The following is a 20,681-nucleotide window of genomic DNA, read 5'->3' as shown; positions in this document are numbered from 1 at the left end:
TGGGATCCTCATAACAATTGCTGATGGGTGGAGAAGCGCTTGTTCCTATGTAAAAACCCAACATTAGATGTCTCACGGCGCACTGTGAGTGCTTAAAATACAGCTATTAGTCACCAGAGTCTGATTAGTGGCTTGACTTGAATTCTTTCAATGAATTAAAATGGTACTAGAGTTTCAAACAATATTTATTCTCCTCTTTCTCAACTTGTCAAATTTCTAAAGTAAAAGAGATTACTTCGTGGCCAGCTCACATCTAGAAAACAAAAATAGGAGGTAAAGTCTGGATCTTCGTGAAGAAACAAAAGTCATCTCTAAAATCTACAGCAGTTCCTGGTGGTTCCCGTACAAGTGCTGGCTATTCTCACCCTTTAATTCTCACCCTTTATTCTCACCCTTTATTCTCACCTGTCATATCACCTCAACGGTCTTATCTCAGAGGCTTCTGGACTGTTCAGTTCCTTGCCCATCGTTTTCTTTCACTTTCTGCTTGGTTCCAATGTTTAACACATTCTTAACTGATTATTTGTGTTGCACATGCATCGTCTGTCCCCTTTCCTGGGATGGAAGTTCCATGAGGACAGGGGCCAGGCCTCAGCATTCAGCTCGGGCCAGGCATGATGCAAGAACTCTGTGTATCTCTTCCAGGCACAGCTGTTGATTGAGACAACTTCAAAGGTGAGCTAACAGCCATCTCTGTACCTCTGTACTGACTCTCCTCTTTTCATGCTGGCTTCCTTTGCACTTGATGAGAACACATATTTGAAATTTCTCTAGGCATGTTCAGCTCAGGCCCTTATCAGCTCAGGCCCTTATCAGCTCTCCTTTAGTCTATGACTCTCTCTCACGGGGTTCCCAGGGGGTGGTAAATGGAAGCCCATGGAGTGATGTGGTTGAATCCTCGCTCCTTAGCCTACAATAGAATTTGCTCAGAGTCAATGCAGAGCTAAACTAGGCTGCCTCCATGTCTTTGGTTAGTCAACAAAGATAAGGCTAACCATAACAGCTCATTGACAAATTGAAATAAAAATGTAAGTGGCGTCTTTGTGGTATTCACCAGGACTTGAGCCTAAGGATACTTCCCTCTCTCTGCACCTTTCCTTATCTCTCCTCTCTCACAGGACCTCCAGAGAAAGCCTTTGCTTCTAAACCAGCTCTTGTTCCCCACGACCTATAAATAGGGTGTTTTTCCTTTATTCCACACCACTCAGCCTCAGGCCAGCACGCCCGGCCTTTGGAGACCTTACCTGGGGCAAAACTCTCAAGAGCAGGGGTTTTCATTTTTCAGGTAACAAAACATTAATTTTGTTCATGGTTACACAGAAACATGATAACACATGGAAAACACAGAAAAATGCCAGTCAGACAAGTATGAGCGCTGAAACCACTGCCTTCCCCTGGGGAAAAAATTAGCATCAACATTCTGGCATACCCCTCCAGGAGGTTTGTTTTTTTTTTCTTCCTATGTACATATTTTATCTCTATAAGTACAGAAAGAACAATGATGCATTTTCAAAAGGAAACATCTTTTAGTCTGTCACGAAATTTACTTTTAAAAGAAGAGCGAGGCTTCCCTGGTGGCGCAGTGGTTGAGAGTCTGCCTGCCGAGGCAGGGGACGCAGGTTCGTGCCCCTGTCTGGGAAGATTCCACATGCCGCGGAGCGGCTGGGCCCGTAAGCAGTGGCCGCTGAGCCTGCGCGTCCGGAGCCTGTGCTCCGCAACAGGAGAGGCCACAACAGTGAGAGGTCCAAGTACCGCAAAAAAAAAAAAAGAAGAGACAAATTTTTTTTGAGCAGGAGAAGGATGGTTTGTTGGTTTAATTCATGGCCATAACCCTGTACTTAGAATAGTTCTTGGCTCAATAATTATTTATTTGAATGAATGAATGAAAGCAAATGCCATCGCTCTGTTAAACAAGAAAGCTGCTCTATATTGAGAATGTCTATCTGTCTATGTCTTTTTTCTTTCCTTGTCCAATGTTGCCCTACATGCAACCCTTGGGCAATTCTTCCAAATGAATTATAGCCTCCCTTTTCAGGGAAGTCTTTAAAAAGTGCTTTGGAGTCTTTATGGTGGGCAAGTCCAGGGTCTTTAGCCAAAGTTTACGGGGTTTAATTGAAAAAGCTAAATCAATGATGAGCCCAGATCTTTGTTTACTCAGAAACAAACAAAACCTTTGAGTATCTGGTCTAGTCAGAATATAAGAAATAAAAAGCTGCCCATTTGAATTCTCAAATGCTTAGCCTTACAAGCTGCTTGAGTTTTGTCTCTTTTAAAGTGTGTGTGTGTGTGTGTGTGTGTGTGTGTGTGTGTGTGTGTGTGTGTAGTGGGGTGGGAGATGAGCAATGGGGATGAAGAACAAAATGACATCACGTGTCTCCCGCCATTGTCTATATAGAATTTCCACCAAAAAAAAAAAAGTTTCATCGGAATCTAGTTGTGAGGAACAATCAGACAAACCCCAACTGAGGAGCATTCTGGCCCGAATTCTTAAAAAATGAGCCAGCGTGGATATGTGAACCCCCGAGAACTGCAGTAGAATTTAGAGATGACAGTTTTTTTCTATTGCCTCCTATTTCCATTGTCTAGATTATGTAAGTGAGCTAGCCAGGAAGTAGACTCTTTTGCTCTGGAAATTAAAGTAATTTAATATAGAAAATGGCCAAATCCCATTCATTACCTAATTAACAGGAACATCTTTCTCCTTGATTAAAACTTGTTGACGTCATTAGCTTAGAGCAGAAGACAAGAGAATACAGCAGCTGTCCCTAGAACATGTATTCCTGAGATAATGAAATAAAAGCCAGAGATGTACTGTGTAATTTATAGTTCTCTCTTTTTTACCCCTAATCACCTCGTCTCTCTCAGGGACTCATTACCTGAGATATGGGCATTTGGGGCTTTTTCTCTATTCTTTTTGTCAGTTCCACTATGCAAAGTACTCCTAGCTATAGAGTGAAGGCGATTTTCATTTTGGGACGATGTGAGATGTAGTTTTCTCACAAGGCAAAGGAGGCACCCACTAGTTCTAAGATATATTTACTGTCAAAAGGCTAAGGTGGAGAAAAGGTCAGGAGGCACTCTTCCTTTTAAGCCCCTCATCCTACCATTGCCTTTGAAAGGTTAAAAATCTGCTGTTCTATTTTAACACACAGAAATATAACCAAGGAAGAGAGTTAAGTTCATCACAGGGTTTAGTTGGCTGCATTGGATTTAGATTACTTTTACTAGTTAATTAATTCAACATGCATTTACTGAATTCCTGCTATATTTGGGAATTCTGGTAGATACAGATATAAGAGAGTGGAGGTCACTGACAGGGGTGGACAGTCATTATGAAGCTAGTATGTAATTATCTAATTATCTACTTGATTAGAATTGAGAAGAGGGCTAAATGAGAGAGGTACACAGTGCCATGAAAGCATATGACAGAGGGTCTAACTCCGTCTGGGGAAATGCAGAAACACCTCCCTGAAGAAGCAGTATTGACCTGGGATTTGGAGTAGGAGGGGGAGTTGACCTGAAGAAGGTGGTCAAGGGAGAGTATTCCCTAAGAGAAGGCCAAAGTGATGGGGCACAGAGTGCTCTGGGACATCTGTCAAGTTGCGTAAGCAGAGGTCAGATGAATCTAAGACCTTGCAGGTGGGTTCAACTTTTTGATTTTAATCCTGACAGCAATGAGTTGCCACTGAATGGTTTACAGCGGTGAGTGACACTGCAGGATAGTGAGCCAGTCAGAAATTATCTTTGTGCATAAAGCTTTGTATGCCAATCAGCTCACTTCATCAAGATATCTTCCCTAGTGGAAAATTATTTAGGTCAGAGAATGTAAAGTGGTGGTGGGGGGGGAGGTTTGGTTGGTTTTTTTTACTTTTTATTATAGAAAATTTTACATACATAAAAAATGAAGAGAGGGCTTCCCTGGTGACGCAGTGGTTGAGAGTCCGCCTGCCGATGCAGGGGACACGGATTCGTGCCGCGGTCCGGGAAGATCCCACATGCCGCGGAGCGGCTAGACCTGTGAGCCATGGCCGCTGAGCCTGCTTCCGGAGCCTGTGCTCCGCGATGGGAGAGGCCACGACAGTGAGAGGGCCGCGTACCGCAAAAAAAAAAAAAAAAAAAAAAAAAAAAAAATGAAGAGAATAGCAAAATGGATCCCTGTATAGCCATTCCCCAGCTTCAACAAAGATCAATATATAATCAATCACTTTTCATCCGTACTCCCATGCAGGCACATCCAACCTCCAATGGATAATTTTGAAGAAAATTCTAAACATCATTATTTCATCTGTTAATATTTAAATATGTATTTCTAGAATATAAAAATGCTTTTTGTTTTTTACCTTAACTTCAATAGAGTAATTGCATCTAATAATAATAATAATTCTTTAATATGGCTAATTGTCCATCTAGAGTGGTTTAAACATATTTAAAGCTTCGGATACACATTATTAAACTGCTCTTTGGAACGTCTAAACAAATTTATATTTTCACCAACCATGTTTGAGACTGTTCGTTGCACTTTTATCAAAATTGTATATTACTTTTCTTTCCTTCACGAATTTAATAAGTGAAAAATGTTATTGATATTTGAATTAGCATTTCTTTTATCAGTGGGGTTGAACATTTTTTCATAAGCTTATGAATTATTTATATTTCCTCATTAGCACACTGTCTGTTCCTGGCCTTTGAACATTCACCAGTTTGAATCTTGGTGTTGCTTTCTGTGAGATCTGCATGAAAGTTTGTTAGAGAGGTGGCAACTATTTTTCCCATTTGTGGCTTGCTTAGCCTCTTACCACTGTCACTGAATGTCACTGAAAGAAAAAAAAAACTCTGAAGTTAAAACCCCTCCCAGAGTCATCCAGTCCTACGTCCACACCATACTTCCATACTTTGCCTGAATCGATCCTGCCAGATCTCTGCCAAGGTGTACCTGGCTTCTGTTTAAACATTTCTAGTAGTAGAAACTTCACTATTTCAAGGGCATCAGCCCTAAATGTGGGCTATAATGATTAGAAAATGCCTTACATCAACTGGAAGCCTTTATATTGAACTTAGTTACTTCTACCTAGTTCTCTTGGATGGAGCTACCCAAAATGTCTTTCTCAGCAGATGACATCCTTTCAAATCTTTGATGACAGTAAAGTTCCCTACATTCTCCAAGCCAACATTCCAGTTCCTTCAACCACTCATTTACTGTCATTTCTAAGCTCCATTTTATTTTGACCATTCTCTCCTGGACACACCCAGACTCAACGTTCCTAATAAAATGACTCTCTCTGGCTCCTTATTTCTCCATCTACAAAATGGCTTGCAGGACAAAAGGGGTAATACTATCATTCTTGCCCTCCTGCTCTGTGAAGTTGATTATAATGTAGCACTTTAAAAAATTCTTTAGGGACTTCCCTGGTGGTCCAGTGGCTAAGGCTCCGTGCTCCCAGTGCAGGGGGCCTGGGTTCGATCCCTGGTCAAGGAACTAGATCCCACATGCTGCAACTAAGGGTTCGCATGTGCAACTAAAAAAAGAGCCCCCATGCAGCAACCCAGATCCTGCGTGGTGCAAATAAGACCTGGCACATCCAAATTAAAAAAAAAAAAAAAATTCTTTAAAATATGTCTCTAGATGTAAGCCAAACTTTAACACGGAATTGAGCTTTTAGAATTAGAATGAGATCGTTATAAATCATCTTACTTCCTAACATAGAACACTTGATATTTTCTCTCAAATTTAAATAGCACAAATTATAAAGTTGTTCAGATGCTTTACAAACCCAAGACGTCAAATTATATCCTGTGCATATTTCTGTGTTAGAGTATGGTTGTCAATATATATTCTCCTAACCTTTGAGGATTCTGCAAAAATTAGGTTGTGAAACATTTTCCCCTCGGATAGTGCCTAGTGATTTTTGTTTTAATGGTAGAATGTCGACTATGGAAAGCACTTTAGAGATCATGTAGTCCAACCCTCCTTGCCCAGTTTTCCAGAGAAACAAGCTGCAGTTCAGGGAGGTTAAGAGATTTTTCTCAAGGACACACAAGGAGTTAGGGGCAGACTTCTGAAGAAGTTAGCCAATCAGCCAATATTTTCTATGAGTGTTTGTGGGCATCTGAAAGAAATTTGTCACTGACATCAAGACACCAGACCCCTTTTGATTCTCAGAAGGTTTTCCTAGTCAAAGATATAACGAATGATGGAATCTGCCAAAATAACTAAGGTGGTAGATTGTATTTTCTGAAGGTAACCACAGCAATAAATCCTGAAGGATTTCTTGACCCAGTAAATCCACACATCTGTGAGGAATAATACACTATTGCTTTAAGGCATGAAAATTTACAGTGGTTTATTATGCAGCAGGCTTTCTAAACCACTCTCAGTTGTTGTCTTTTTTATAAACTCTTTTCCAGTGGGTACGGTTTATTAAAAGAAATGCTAGTGAAAGTCATATAAAAGTATTCTTGACTCCTTAATCCCAGTGTTTAAAACCACTGGCCCTCTTTCCCAACTCTATATACTTAGTTTATTCTGTGAAATTTACTCCTAGCCAGAACCTTTTAGACAAGACACTACAATTCTCACTTCACAGATGAAGTGCTCTAGACTGAAAGATAAGAAACTCTCCCAGAAAGGAATAGAGCCAGATTCACATCCATGGCTCTCTAACTAAATCTGGAAGTCTTTCTGCTTTCAGTTAATGAAAAGGGCAAGATGTTATTGGGTCTGGAAGAAGGCCTGGCTTTGGCTGAGTGTTAAGAATTAGAGGCAGGGAATTCCCTGACAGTCCAGTGCCAAGGACTCGGGTACAATCCCTGGTCAGGGAACTAAGATCCCACAAGCCTCATGGTGTGGCTGCCATAAAGTGGCAAAAAGAATAATTATCTGATAGGGCTGTTGTGACGATTAAATATAATACATATGCAGCAGTAAGCACAGTGCCTGTCTGGGAGAGTTTGTAAATATGGCCTCCAAATAATTCCACCCATCCCTGCACACACAGCTGCTCCTCTCACAAGCCATGCCGTCTATCTCCCTCCTCTTGAATCTGGGTTGGCCTGGTGGCTTTTTTCTCCAGTTTCTAAAATTTACATGAAGACATGATTTAAAACTCTGGTGAGATGCCAGTAGCGCTTTTGGTTATTGCTGTGGAAATTATTAATTTGACTGACACACTTATTAAGTACACTTCTATATCTCCATAATCACTGAACTCAAAATGCTTTTTCCTCTATTGAGGAAATGCTTTTTCCTCTATTTATATTGACATATAAAGTTGTACATGGTGAATCTACTGAAATCTAATTATAAAGATGATGTCAGCAAGGATTCAGATCAACTGAGGAAATTTTAAGTGTGATTTACGATGGACAGAATGCAGTGAAAGGGATGTTCTGGGACTTCTAAGCCCAGGTCTTAAGAGGACTGGCAGTTTTCTACTTCTTTGCTGTTAAAATACTCCCTCTTGGAATGCTTGAGACCGCCATGCTATGAGGATGCACAAGTCAACCACCTGAAGGACAGAGGTGTCCAGGACAGGAGCCTCAGCTGAGCCTGGTCCCAGGGAGTATGCCAGCTGAATGAAGCCACGTGGTGAATTCTAGGTAGGACCAACTGCCCATTCAACATGCATTATTGTGAAAAATAATAAGTTAGGTTTTTTTAAGCCACTACATTTTGATGTGTTTTGCTACTCAGCAGAAAAAACTGAAATGTTGAAACGTATTAATGCTCAATAAATATAATCGTTTAGTATATTATTACTATTATTCAGAAGTCTTGTAAAAAGGATAATGACATTTATTTAGACCCAACTGCCAATAAGAAACTTTTGACTGCATGGGAAATGGGAATAAGGATGGGATGATAAAGAAAATTCTCTTTAATCCTTTGTAGATTTCCATTTTTATTATGTAAAGTAAAAACTTCAGGACTCCAGTTCCAACCTGGAAAATCCTTCCTGCTATGATGGTTGAAATCCCCAAGATGAAATCTGAGTCACTCAATTGTTTATTTCTTTTTTTTTTCTTTTTTTTTTTTTGCGGTACGCGGGCCTCTCACTGTTGCGGTCTCTCCCGCCGCAGAGCACCGGCTCCGGACGCGCAGGCTCAGCGGCCATGGCTCACGGGCCCAGCCGCTCCACGGCATGCGGGATCCTCCCGGACCGGGGCACGAACCCGCGTCCCCCGCATCGGCAGGCGGACTCCCAACCACTGCGCCACTAGGGAAGCCCCCAATTGTTTATTTCTTATTCAACCTGGAATCTGCCTCCATCGATGGCTTTTAAATACATGTCTTGTCATATCTTTGCTTTTCTTCCTGACTTGCAACTTTGTGTAATTGCTGTCTAAGTAGACATTGCAGTAATCATTTATCAGATTTATAGAAACAGCACCTCCTCTAAGCAAATATATAAATGTTTCAACCCTCTCTCACTTCCCTGCCACCCCCGAACATCTGGAGTTTTAACTTCCTTCATCTATTTTAAACAGAAGAAAGATGATAGTGGAGACATCTCTCCCCTAAAAGAGATTTGCTTTCCTTCTTCCAAGCAGCACTTAGACCCTTGGAAGAAATTTTAATTTGTTTTCTCAACAAGAGCATCTTGTTTCTCTAAGGAAATACTGAGGGGGCAAGGAAGGACTCATATTTGCAAATAAGACTTTTTAAAATCCAAAACTGGAAAAAAAAAATTTTTAACATTTTAAAATCCAGACTTCCAGCAAAGGTACCAAATGGAACACAGCTAGTCTCACCCCTCCCCAATCTCACTTACACAACAATAAAGAGAGTTTTGTTGTTGCTGTTGTTTTTAGGCATATGGTGACAAAGATGTGAACAGGAGAGGAGACAAGAGCCACAAGAGCAAGAAAGCACTGAAGCAGGACAAGTGGCAACTGAGGATGCAGACGGGAGAAAACTCAATCCCAAGTGAGTTTGTTTCCTAAGGCTGCTGTAACAAAATAACCATAAACTGGGTGGCTTAAACAACAGAAATTTATCTTCACACAGTTCCGGAGGCCAGAAGTCCAAGATCAGGGTGTGGGCAGGTTTGGTTCTTTCTGAGGGCTGAGAAGGATAATCCGTTCCCTGCTCCTCTCCTAGCTTCTGGTGGCTTGTGGGCCATCTTTGGAGTTTCTTGGTTTGTGGAATCATCACCCAGTCTCTGCTTTCATCTTCACGTGGTGTTCTCCCTGTGTGCATGTCTCCATGTACAAATCTCCCCTTTTAATAAGGACACAAATCATCTTGGATTAGGGCCCACTCTCATGACCTCATCTTAACAAAGACCCTGTTTCCAAATAAGGTCACATTCTGAGATACTGGAGATAGGACTTCAATGTATGAAATTTGGGGGGACACAAATCAACACAACACTGAGACCCAAAGCAATTTACACCACAGAATCTCCCAGATTCCCACAGGGTGTCACCAGCTATCTCTGGAAGTGGAGGTGAAGGAGCCAGACTGCCATTAGCAGGACGGTATCAAATCTGTGTAAGCGGCCAGGAAATCGAACTTACCCTATCCCTACTGGAGGCTAATTCTCTAGAGCTGAGCTGTCCAGTAGGGTAGCCACTCGCCAAATGTGGCTAATCACATTGAAATGTTAACTAATTAAAATGAAATAAAATTAAACATTCAGCTCCTCAGTCGCGCTAGCCACGTTTCAAGTGCCTAAGCCTCGTGTGGCTAGTGACTATCTTATTGGAAACTACAGATATAGGACATTTCCAGTATTGTGGAAAGTTCTACGGGACAGTGCTGCTCTGAGGCCTACACCAGAGAGAAGGGGACAGAGTGAAGCCTTTGCTACTGGATGTTAAGAAACCCCTGACCCCACAGCCCTCTTCCTTCACTTGACCCACCAAATCATGCCCCGTGGGCACAATGCAAAGCATAAATTCATCCTTCTGGATCAATAATAGAAAACCCGTACCTTCAGTGTTCTCCTTCTAGGAGAGCAGGAGAAAAAGTGAGGGCACTTAAGCTAACTTTTTCTTGATTCACTACCGTATGCCAAGCATTTGACACATATTTTCTCATTTAATCCTCATAACAACTCAGAGTGATGGGTGTTATTCTCATTTAAAGACAAGGAAACTGAGGCTCAAGAAGGCTGAGTAGCTTGCCCAAGCTGCCTTGTTTGTAAAGGCAAACTCAGGACAGTTTGAACCCAAAGCCTGCATTTTGCTTCTGCTATACTATACTGCTTGCCTAAATGACTGGTTGCCTCACTAACTTGGTATAGGCGAGTCTCTAATTGTCTCTAGGTCTAATTTGCCTTCCAGTGTCAAATATGTTAAAGAACATCCGCTCTATAAGATCACCTAAGAGAAGGTTGAAAGCTTAAGTTTATTAAAAAATCTGCATCTCTGTACAGATGCAAAATATCCTCTTATCCACCCAGGAAATCCTCACAGAGAAGACTATGCATACAGTTTTAGCAGGCTTTAGAGAACTTTAAGACATACTTGGGTTACTTTATACCGTCATATCACTGTTGAATATATTCTAGCCACATGTAGAGCCAGAACTTCAAATACTTCATATCTTCCTAAAATGAAGTTTTCTGACTTGATCTAGTATAATATTTACTTAGCCCAGGGCGAGGTTCATGGACGATGTTCAACGAATGTTGAATGATGAATAAATCAATCATTCAATTGATGAATATATCAATCAATTGCTCAATCAATTCTTAAATCAATTTTTAGACTCCAGCTAACTGTGAGACTCTCTAACCAATGTATAAAATCCTCCTTTTGTACATGCTACTATTATTTTGAAACTCCAAACTATATGGGACTCTTAGGAGCTCCAATATAGGCTTAAGTCTTCTACAAGAGACTCAGCAACAGTGATGAGGCATCTGGTATTTTATTCCCATTACAGATGTTTTGGAATTGGGGTAGGTCCCACTATAGATATGGCTGCATTTCTACACGGACTAAGGAGTCTTCTCCATCTTTAGCTTTGCCACATAAAATAAAGATGGTCACAGGGCATTTTCCTTTAGTGCAAAGTACTGTCCTGACTACTAACACTGAAAACAGCACAGAGAATTCCCTGCTGGCCGAGAGCCTTGGGAGTGGCCCTCCTTAACCAGGTTTATCCTTAAGGACAAGATTAGCTGTAAAACTTCTCTGTAACACACTTTATAAAGGACGATGACTTGCGTCATTGCAAGTTCGATGGTGCACATTTCTGCATGGATGTGAATTTGTTTGGGGCTCTTTGGTATTTTGTAATCTATGTGGTTAACTTTTACAGGCATTTGTTTCTATATGAAGAAATTAAGTGATTGCTAATGAAACATTTTCAAATGCTATTTAGAAGAAAAGATTGTTTCCTGATTTCTTTCTACAACCGGATGTGGTATCTAAAAAACTGGATTTTCTTTAGCTTAAACATATCTGTTTGTTTGTTTTTTTTTTGCGGTACACAGGCCCCTCACTGCTGTGGCCTCTCCCGTTGTGGAGCACAGGCTCCAGACGCGCAGGCTCAGTGGCCATGGCTCACGGGCCCAGTCGTTCCACGGCATGTGGGATCTTCCTGGACCGGGACACGAACCCGTGTCCCCTGCATCGGCAGGCAGACTCTCAACCACTGCGCCACCAGGGAAGCCCAACATATCTGTTTTAATTGAAATTTTTCTTGAGGTAATTATAGATTCATATGCAATTGTAAGAAATAACAGAAAACCTGCATACCTTTTTTTTTCTTTTTTTTTTTCTGCATACCCTTTACCCAGTTGAAACATATCTTTTCAACTGACTTCAGAAGAAGTCAATACACTTGACTTCTGAGTCAGTACCATTGATGCTCTATGTGTATTATACATGAAGAGTGCAAACAAACTGGTCAATTACTTAGTCCTCATTTTCCAATATTTAAAAGGAACAAGTTGTACTAATTGATTTGTAAGGGTTCAACCAGTCTGATATTCTATTAAAAACTGAGATTAAGTTCTCTGGCAAACCATGGCCACCGCTGTTTCTGTACAGCCCATGAGGATGGTTTTTACATTTTTAAATGGTTGAAAAAAATCAAAAGAATACAACTTTTTGTGACATAGGAAAATTACACAAATTTCAAATTTCAATGACGATAATAAAGTTTCACCGGAAACAGCCATGCTCACTCATTTTCATATTTTCTATGTCTGCTTTCATGTTACAATAGCTATAACAGAGACCATATGTCCCACAAAGCCTAAAATATTTATTGGCCCTTCACAGAAAAAGTTTGCTGACTCTTCTTTTAAACTATTCTTGCTGTTTAACCCAGGAATGCCACTTCTAGTGATTTCTCTGAAAGAAAAATCAGAGATGTCCACCACTAGGGAATTCAGTACATAGAATATGCTACCTTCATCTGACGGAGAAATACTCAGTCATTAAAGACCATGTTTTATAAGAGTATTTAATGATTTAGAAATGCTCACAATACATTGCTCATGTTCATGTTCTTGTTAAATCTATTTTTGGGGAAAAAATTAGAAAACCTCTGCATGTATTTTTATGCATAGAAAAAGACACCTGACAAATCTCTCAGTGCTTGTCTTGGATGGAAGGGTTTTGAGTGATTTCCATTTTCTTCTTTATTGTATTCTGCATTTTCTAATGTTTCTACAATGAACATGTTTTACTTTATTTCATCTGAAACAAAATTTTGTTTTGTATTAGGTTGTTTACTTGCACTACTTCTAGCTGAATAGTCACTTATAGCTGTTCTTGGCAGGAAATTAATATATTTTCTTGTAGTTTGCCAAAAATTGTCAGAATGTAAAGCAGAGGAAAATCTAAGCAAGAAGGAACTGAAATTCTAATTTCTCACCTCATAATACTTTATAGTTATAATAAGGCTAATTATGTAGTGGTTTTATATTCTCTTTAAATGAAGTTAGGTTTAGAGGTACCATCAGATTAACAAAATCTGAAAAATCTGAATACTGTTGGAGAGACAAAATTTCTAATATACTTATGATGAAAGTGTAAATTAGATCAACCATTGTAACAATTAGTAAACTTCTGGTAAAACTGAAAATGCATATATCTTATTCCCCAGCATATCCATTTCTAGGTATATACCCCAGAAAATTTCTCTTGTGAGTGCATAAGGGTAAAAAATCAGGGCAAAGATATTTATTAATACATTTTTTTCAAGGCAGAAATTAGAAACATTCTATATGTCCATGGTCAGGAAAATGCATTAATAATAAGTGTTTTGTTGATCTGGTAATCTCATACAACAGTTAAAATGAATGAACTCTATGTCATTATGATTAGATCTTAATCTAATCAAATGAAAAGGTGCAAAAGGATATGCATAATATAATATTTATGTAAAAGTGTTAAAAATCACAAGAAGAATATTATATATATAGTTTCATTAACATATACAAACAGAAAAATATATGAAAATGTAAACTTAAAAGACACACACCAGATCTGTGATAGCATTTACTCTAGAGAGGAAAGAAGGGAATTAGAACTGGGGAAAGGTAAGAAGGGGACTGCAATTTCATTAATAAAGTTTCATTTCATTTCCAAAACAAACAATAAACAAACATATATGACACAATGTGAACTTTTATTTTTGTTGGATATCTGCTTATATTTTATATAGTTTGAAATATTTTTTCCCTCAGTACTGCTTTAACAGCCCAAGGAAGACAAGATGGGTAAAGTTCACAGACTGTGATAGCACAAAAGTGAAAAGTATCTCTAAAAGCAGATGGTACTGAGTTATCTCACAATTCACTGTAGCTATTTTGAATTCCTATCTATAAGGATGTTCTTCTGGGGCTTTATCTCTAGACCTTATCATCCCCGGAAGTCAGGTGCCTTCTCTGGTTTTACGTTAGAACCAGAGCTTTCTCCACCAAGCTAGTGACACTTCAAAGTTCAATGACATTTACAATGATAGTCATTACCGCCCTTTAAAATAACTAGAGGAGAGGGTATGGGGTTTCTTTTCAAAACATCAAGACTATGTCTCACAAGTAGAACAAGAATCACAAAGGTTCTGGGGAAAAAATAGGTAATTGTTGGTTATTAACGAGATAATTCACAGATTCTATTCTCATACCAATTATTAATATCGGCTCAGAACAGTCATCTACAGTTCACCTAAATTTTATCCAATTGTGTACACAAATTTTTAAATTACTCTCTCTCCGTCATTAAAAATACATATATAGGACTTCCTTGGTGGTGCAGTGGTTAAGTGCCAATGCAGGGGACACAGGTTCGAGCCCTGGTCCGGGAAGATCCCACATGCCACACAACAGCTGAGCCCGTGTGCCACAACTACTGAACCTGTGCTCTAGAGCCCGCGAGCCACAACTTCTGAAGCCTGCCCTCCTAGAGCCCGCACTCCGCAACAAGAGAAGCCACCGCAATGAGAAGCTTGTGCACCGCAACGAAGAGTAGCCCCTGCTCACCGCAACTAGAGAAAAGCCCGCACGCAACAACGAAGACCCAACACAGCCAAAATTAAATAAATAAATTAATTAAAAATATATATATATAACTAAGTGTGTGTGTATGTGTGTGTGTGTGTGTGTATGTGTATATATATATATATATATATATATATATATATAAACTGACCAGAGCACAAGAGTTAGATATTGAATGCCTGGGTTTGAATCCAGATTATGCCATTTACTCTTTAGGTGACTTTAGGAATGTAATTTAGCTTTTTCAAATAATTTAATCATTTTAGCTGTTTAGCCTTTACAGTTTTCGTCTCTAAAATGCAAATAATAATAGTACCTACTTCACAAGGCAATTACACAGTTTACATGGGTTAATATACAAAAAGTGCAAAACAAAGACACTCAATAAATGTTGGAATCTTGTATACTCCTTTAATACATTCATTTACATGGATGCCATGCACTCAGTAGGCACCCAGTAATACTTATGATAAGGAACACGAAACAGCCCAAACATAGACATGAAATCCATTAAGTCACTACAAAGTCATGACTCAAGCCAGTAGATTGCTTTCTATCTACTCTTGCACATTAAGGCCCCATCCTTCTTGGTTCCTGATGTCACAGTACAGCACAGCTGTCACAGTCTTCTTCCATAATGCCACAGAGCAAGATGGAGGGCTCCCTGAGTCATGACTTTCAGGAGGCACACAGTTCTGCAAAGATAAATTGGTCCCCCAATACAGACAACAACAAAATGGTAGAACCTTCATAAAACAGAACTTCTGACTTAGCCTTCTCAGCTCTGAACCTAACTCCATCCCAACTCCTTTCATCTTCTCCTATAGATGTTGTCTACTCATTTATTTTTCCCTTTTGTTCTTTCCTAGTCCTGCATGCATACTTTAAAGTGTAATAAATTTCCACACTAGATAGGAGGGCCTGCTGCTTTCCAGCGCACGCGCCATACATAGTCCCATGATTACAGACCAAACCATGGCTCTTCCAAAATAAGAATGCTAAGTATGTAGTCACAAGGTTCAGCCTCTGGGGCAGCAGATTTTCAGCTCTAGAAATTACAGTTTAATATTAGTTGGCACACAGCTATACGGTTAGCTCACAGTAAGTAGCCTTATGCTACATATAATTGAACTCTGCCATGCAAGGTGAATTTTCGGAAGGTATTCAAAATATATGTTGATAATTCTGTGTGCCTGTTTTGATGATTGTAACCATGGTTTCCCTAAATCTTTAATTTCCTGTGGAGGTTTCTTTGGAAGTAACACAGAATAAATGTGACAAGAAGATTCCACTACTGAAAAATAGAAAGCCAAAAAACAAAAAAGTTCTTGTGTCTCAACATTTTGATATGTCTACTTTGATTCCGTTGAAGAGCACATTCACATTTCTCAACCAGGAGTAAGAAGATTAAAGATAATTTAGAATTTTATTAAAACAGTACCACATCCCCCTCAAAAAATGAAGATTTTAGCATTTATAACGGCATTGAAATCACTCGATAAGCTAACGTGTTAGCTTATGTGACTCTTTGGGATCTGAAAGCTGCCAATTGTATCTCCCTATGATTTAGACACACTTTTTTCTCAGGTGTTAATTAGAAAGGTTTTTTTTCTGTTCAAACCATCTTATTGCATGTGGTGCATTCTGCCACCCAAGCCACATGACATCTTTATATCCAACCTTCAGTAATCAGTGAAGGCTACAAAGATAAATAAGCCATTAAACAGAAGGAAGTAATTAACTTTTATTAGAGAACACTGAGATGATTACACCCATGGTTCCTAGTCATCTTGAGGTGTGGCTCACTCTTCTTATTTTTAGCAGCAATAAACATACATCTCTTCCTACATTGCTGTTGTCTATGTATTCACAGGCCTAACTGGTATCTAAAGTAATTTCCACATGGAAATTTGTATAGAGAAAGAGCAGCAATGCTACCTGAAACACATGGGGAAAAATGAAGCGTGTTCATTTGTTTTTCCTTCCAAAAGGCTGCGTGATAGGAATATAAGATACAGTCTCTGGGACCTCCCTGGTGGTGCAGTGGTTAAGAATCCACCTGCCAATGCAGGGGACGTGGGTTTAATTCCTGGTCTGGGAAGATCCCATATGCGTCAGAGCAACTAAGCCCGTGCACCACAACTACCGAGCCTGCGCTCTAGAGCCTGCGAGCCACAACTACTGAGCCTGCATGCCGCAGCTATTGAAGCCCACGTGCCCAGAGCCCATGCTCCTCAACCAGAGAAGCCACCGCAATGAGAAGCCTGTGCACTGCAATGAAAAGTAGCCCCTGCTCACTGCATCTAGAGAAAGCCCGTGCGTAGCAACGAAGACCCTTTGCAGCCAAAAAACAAAAAATACAGTCTGATGAAGCCAGCTTCCCCAACTGCCTTCTCTAGTTCTGGGTCTAGACCTTACTGTGCAAATAACAAGCACTGACCAGCATTGCAGTCTCTCCTGCCTTGTCTGATGCTGAGTCTTTACAAGAAGATAACCACTTGTGCTACAAACTGTGACAGCAACGATCCTAAACTTCCAGTTAAGGTCACTAATCTCTAACTTCAAATTTTAAACACAGGTAGAAAACATTGTTACACTGTAACTCGTTCTTCTGAGTAGTTAAAACTGGTTGCCTGTGGATTGAGTTCTTACTTGATGACATCACAAGCTCTTTTTCCAAAAGGAGTTTTGCTTACAAATCCATGCATCATGGGTTCTTATCTGAGTTGAAAAAAAGAAAGCCTGATATAAATGGCAAGAATGGAATAAAGGTTATGGCAAACACAGTGTGATGTGGAGCCCTTAATTACCATGCTAAGCCCCAAAACATGATTGAGAGGTGGTGACGAACAGGCAGTGTCACGTCCCGCTAGCAGGCATCCCCTATCATGATGGGGTAAACCTCCAGCCATGACCAGCTCTCCTGTTTAACCCTGGTGTGGCAGGGGCCTCCCTTTTTTGGTCATTAGGTCTTGAGGAGGGACACTGCCTGTAGGTTCAAGGAGGGTAGGAGTAGGTGGGACCTACATTCTGAAGTAGAGAAGGGCAATGGGATGGCTGGTTCTCTACATGGGGGAAATCACCCAGACCACCATCCCCCAAATTGTCACAACTTTAGTTCCAGGAAGACCCAGAAAAGATGGAGTTTGTATAGCAGGGGTTAAGGCATTTCACAGGGAGGAAAGAGAATCCTGCATCAGCCATGGGAGAAATAGCAGTGATTTCCTATGCAGTGGGCAAAGGAGTCACCCAGAATCTCACTGGACTCCGGTGGGCCAGGTGAGGGCTTGGCTAGATGCTTCCAGGGGCTGGTCCTAGGGCTACCAACTTGGGTCCCAGAGTCTCTCTATGAACCATGTAAGGTGAGATGAATATCACTCCCACTTTGAGAAGACACAAACATACATACACACACACAGCACCATCCGTTCTATTAAGGGACTTATAATCAAAACAGTCTAATTGAAGTTGACATATGGCATCAATTAGAAAGAGTGGCAAAGAGACCACTGACAGCTCATGTGGCTTCTCCTATGACAATTCCAGGCAAGGCCATGTCTCTCGGTCCATTGGTGAGGAAGGGGGTGCCTATAGTTCCTGAAGGACTAAACTCATGTAACTAAGGCAAATAACTCCTTTATAGAAATGTAATGCTTTGCTCCATGGGGACATATTTTGATGGGAGGGGAGTCTGAGCTGTAATAAGAAGAGCAGCTTTCATCATCATTCATAGCATGGGGCCATATCCTTTGGAGACACACAACAGGCATTCAGAGAAATGCAGAGGCATTGATGGAGGGATGGAGCAGTGGCACATAGTAGAGTTTTTCTAGCATCATTAGAATGAGAGACTTGAAGAGAAGAAGAGCTGTATATGTGGGCTTGAGGAAGAGAACTGAGGAGAGAAAAACGGGTGGAAGAACAGGTAGGTTCCTAGGATACCCATCCTTTAAAGACCTTCACAGAGCCTAGGAGGGCTCTTTTTTTTTTTATTTTGAAAAGAGTTTCCCTTTTTTATTCCACACATACTTTTTTATTCCAAACACAACCGAAGAAGGACAACAGCTACTCCATTATTATTCTTTGTTGTTGTTCAGTGATGTAAGCAGCACTTATAAATGTTACAAGAAAAACGCTGTAAGCATCCCAGCCAACCGGTGAAGAAACTGAAGTATAAGACTTTTCTTCATCTCGTCTTCTCACCCCTTCCCCTCCCCCACCCAGAAAAAGGCTCAAATATTTAAAACAATATACAGGCTTATGTACAAAAGGGACAGGATTGATTTTTCCTTTTTTGTTTTTGTTTTTGTTACAACATGAAGAGAAAAAATAGACCAGATGAGCGCAGATGCATTTTCACATTCAAAATGGACTTGAGGATATGGGGAGGGGGAAGGGTAAGCTGGGACAAAGTGAGAGAGTGGCATGGACATATATACACTACCAAACGTAAAATAGCTAGCTAGTCGGAAGCAGCCACATAGCACAGGGAGATCAGCTCGGTGCTTTGTGACCACCTAGAGGGGTGGGATAGGGAGGGTGGGAGGGAGGGAGCCGCAAGAGGGAAGAGATAGAGATAGGGGACATATGTATATGTATAACTGATTCACTTTGTTATAAAGCAGAAATTAACACACCTTTGTAAAGCAATTATACTCCAATAAAGATGTAAAAAAAAAAAAAAAAAGGCAGACCTCCTAGTGGCCCTAGATGTGATCACCAACGAAACAAGTTTAACAAGAAAGATGAATGCTGACCTGTGAAGGTGTGAAACAGCAAGCAGTGAGATGAAGATGGAATGTTAGAAAGATCGCACATCCATGACAAAGAAGCACTTACGGCTTCAGTCACTTTTTTCCTGTTTTTTTTTTTTCTTAAGGATGCTACCGAAGGGTTTTTTCATAAAGTAGCCAACAGCACCAAAAAATAACAGAATGGATTTCCTAATGAAACCAGGCATAGATTTCTCTCACGTGACCCCTCCAAGGCAGGCAGTCTTTTTCTTCTCTCTCTTTCCTTCTTTTCCTTAAACAGATGCCTAGTGATGTGCTGGAAAAGAAGACCTAGTCACTCCGACCTCCTCATTTTGCCTGTGGGTAAGGAACAACGTTTGCCCGCAGCTGCCGTAACCGCCCAAAGAAACAAAGTGGGGATTCTCTGGTTTTAACAATCACGAACTCACCTTGCACGTGACAGAAGAAAAGATAGCCAGCATAAAGCCATTTCTTTTTTTCCCACCGGGAAGCCACTGCCATGGGTGTGGGTGTCCACCTTGTCACAGTGCACAGCCACGTGGCAGTCCTTCTCAGAAGGGCTCAATTTTTATAAGACACAAAAATCTCTCTGCGTGCAAGCATTTTGATGTTTACTTTTCCTGTTCTGAAATACCCTTTGGATACTTACCTCCCTTTTTAATAAAGATACAGTGGAGTAGGGCATGGGGGGAGGACATAAAGATAGATGGAGATTTGAGATGGAAAGGGGCAGATTGATTTCTAAAGTCATCACGTTAGACGAAGATTGCTTATTTTCAAAATTTACCTTGAAAATCACCTAAATCTTCCATTACACAGAGGATATGAGGTTTCTTACAAATAGAGCAGGTCATTTATTTGTCCAAGGTCATTTGTACATTTTCTCCATGGATCTTTCCCGTGGGCATGGACTGTGTTGGGCTTGAATTCATCCTTTGCCTAATTACTGTAATTGAGGCAATCACTAGGTTAAAGGGCTTCTGATCTGCCACAGACAGGAGAAACCCTTTAGTAAGAGGGATTTATGTTGAGACTTTGCTGTGTACACATCCAAACTTGTGTGGTTGTATATGTGTGTACGTGCCCTGCTGGAAGACGCCTGCGATAGGATTACTGTGGTCCCTATCATTAATTTCAAGCCTTGACGGAGAAAGGCATACTCTACTATGTATTTGCTCTTTTGTGTGGGATCGCATTTGGTTATTGGCAAGAAGGGAGAGAGTGAGAGAGACAGGGAGGTAAGGCCTGGGAGTGGCCAGGGAAGACCTTCAGGCATGAGAAATCATAAAACCAAAAGTGTAGATTGTCTCTCACCATGATAGGTTAGGGGAGATCACTACTCCAGGCTGGAATGGGAGGCACCATGTCACATAGGTTGCATTTTGTTCATCTCAGAACACTTCTTAAGAATCCATTGCTATGTGCTCTTCTTTACTGTCTACAGGACTACATACCTCTTAACTTCCTC

This window comes from Leucopleurus acutus (assembly GCF_964270905.1).
Source record: "Leucopleurus acutus genome assembly, chromosome: 5".
NCBI lineage: Eukaryota > Metazoa > Chordata > Mammalia > Artiodactyla > Delphinidae > Leucopleurus > Leucopleurus acutus.
This window is presented reverse-complemented; position numbering follows the sequence as displayed.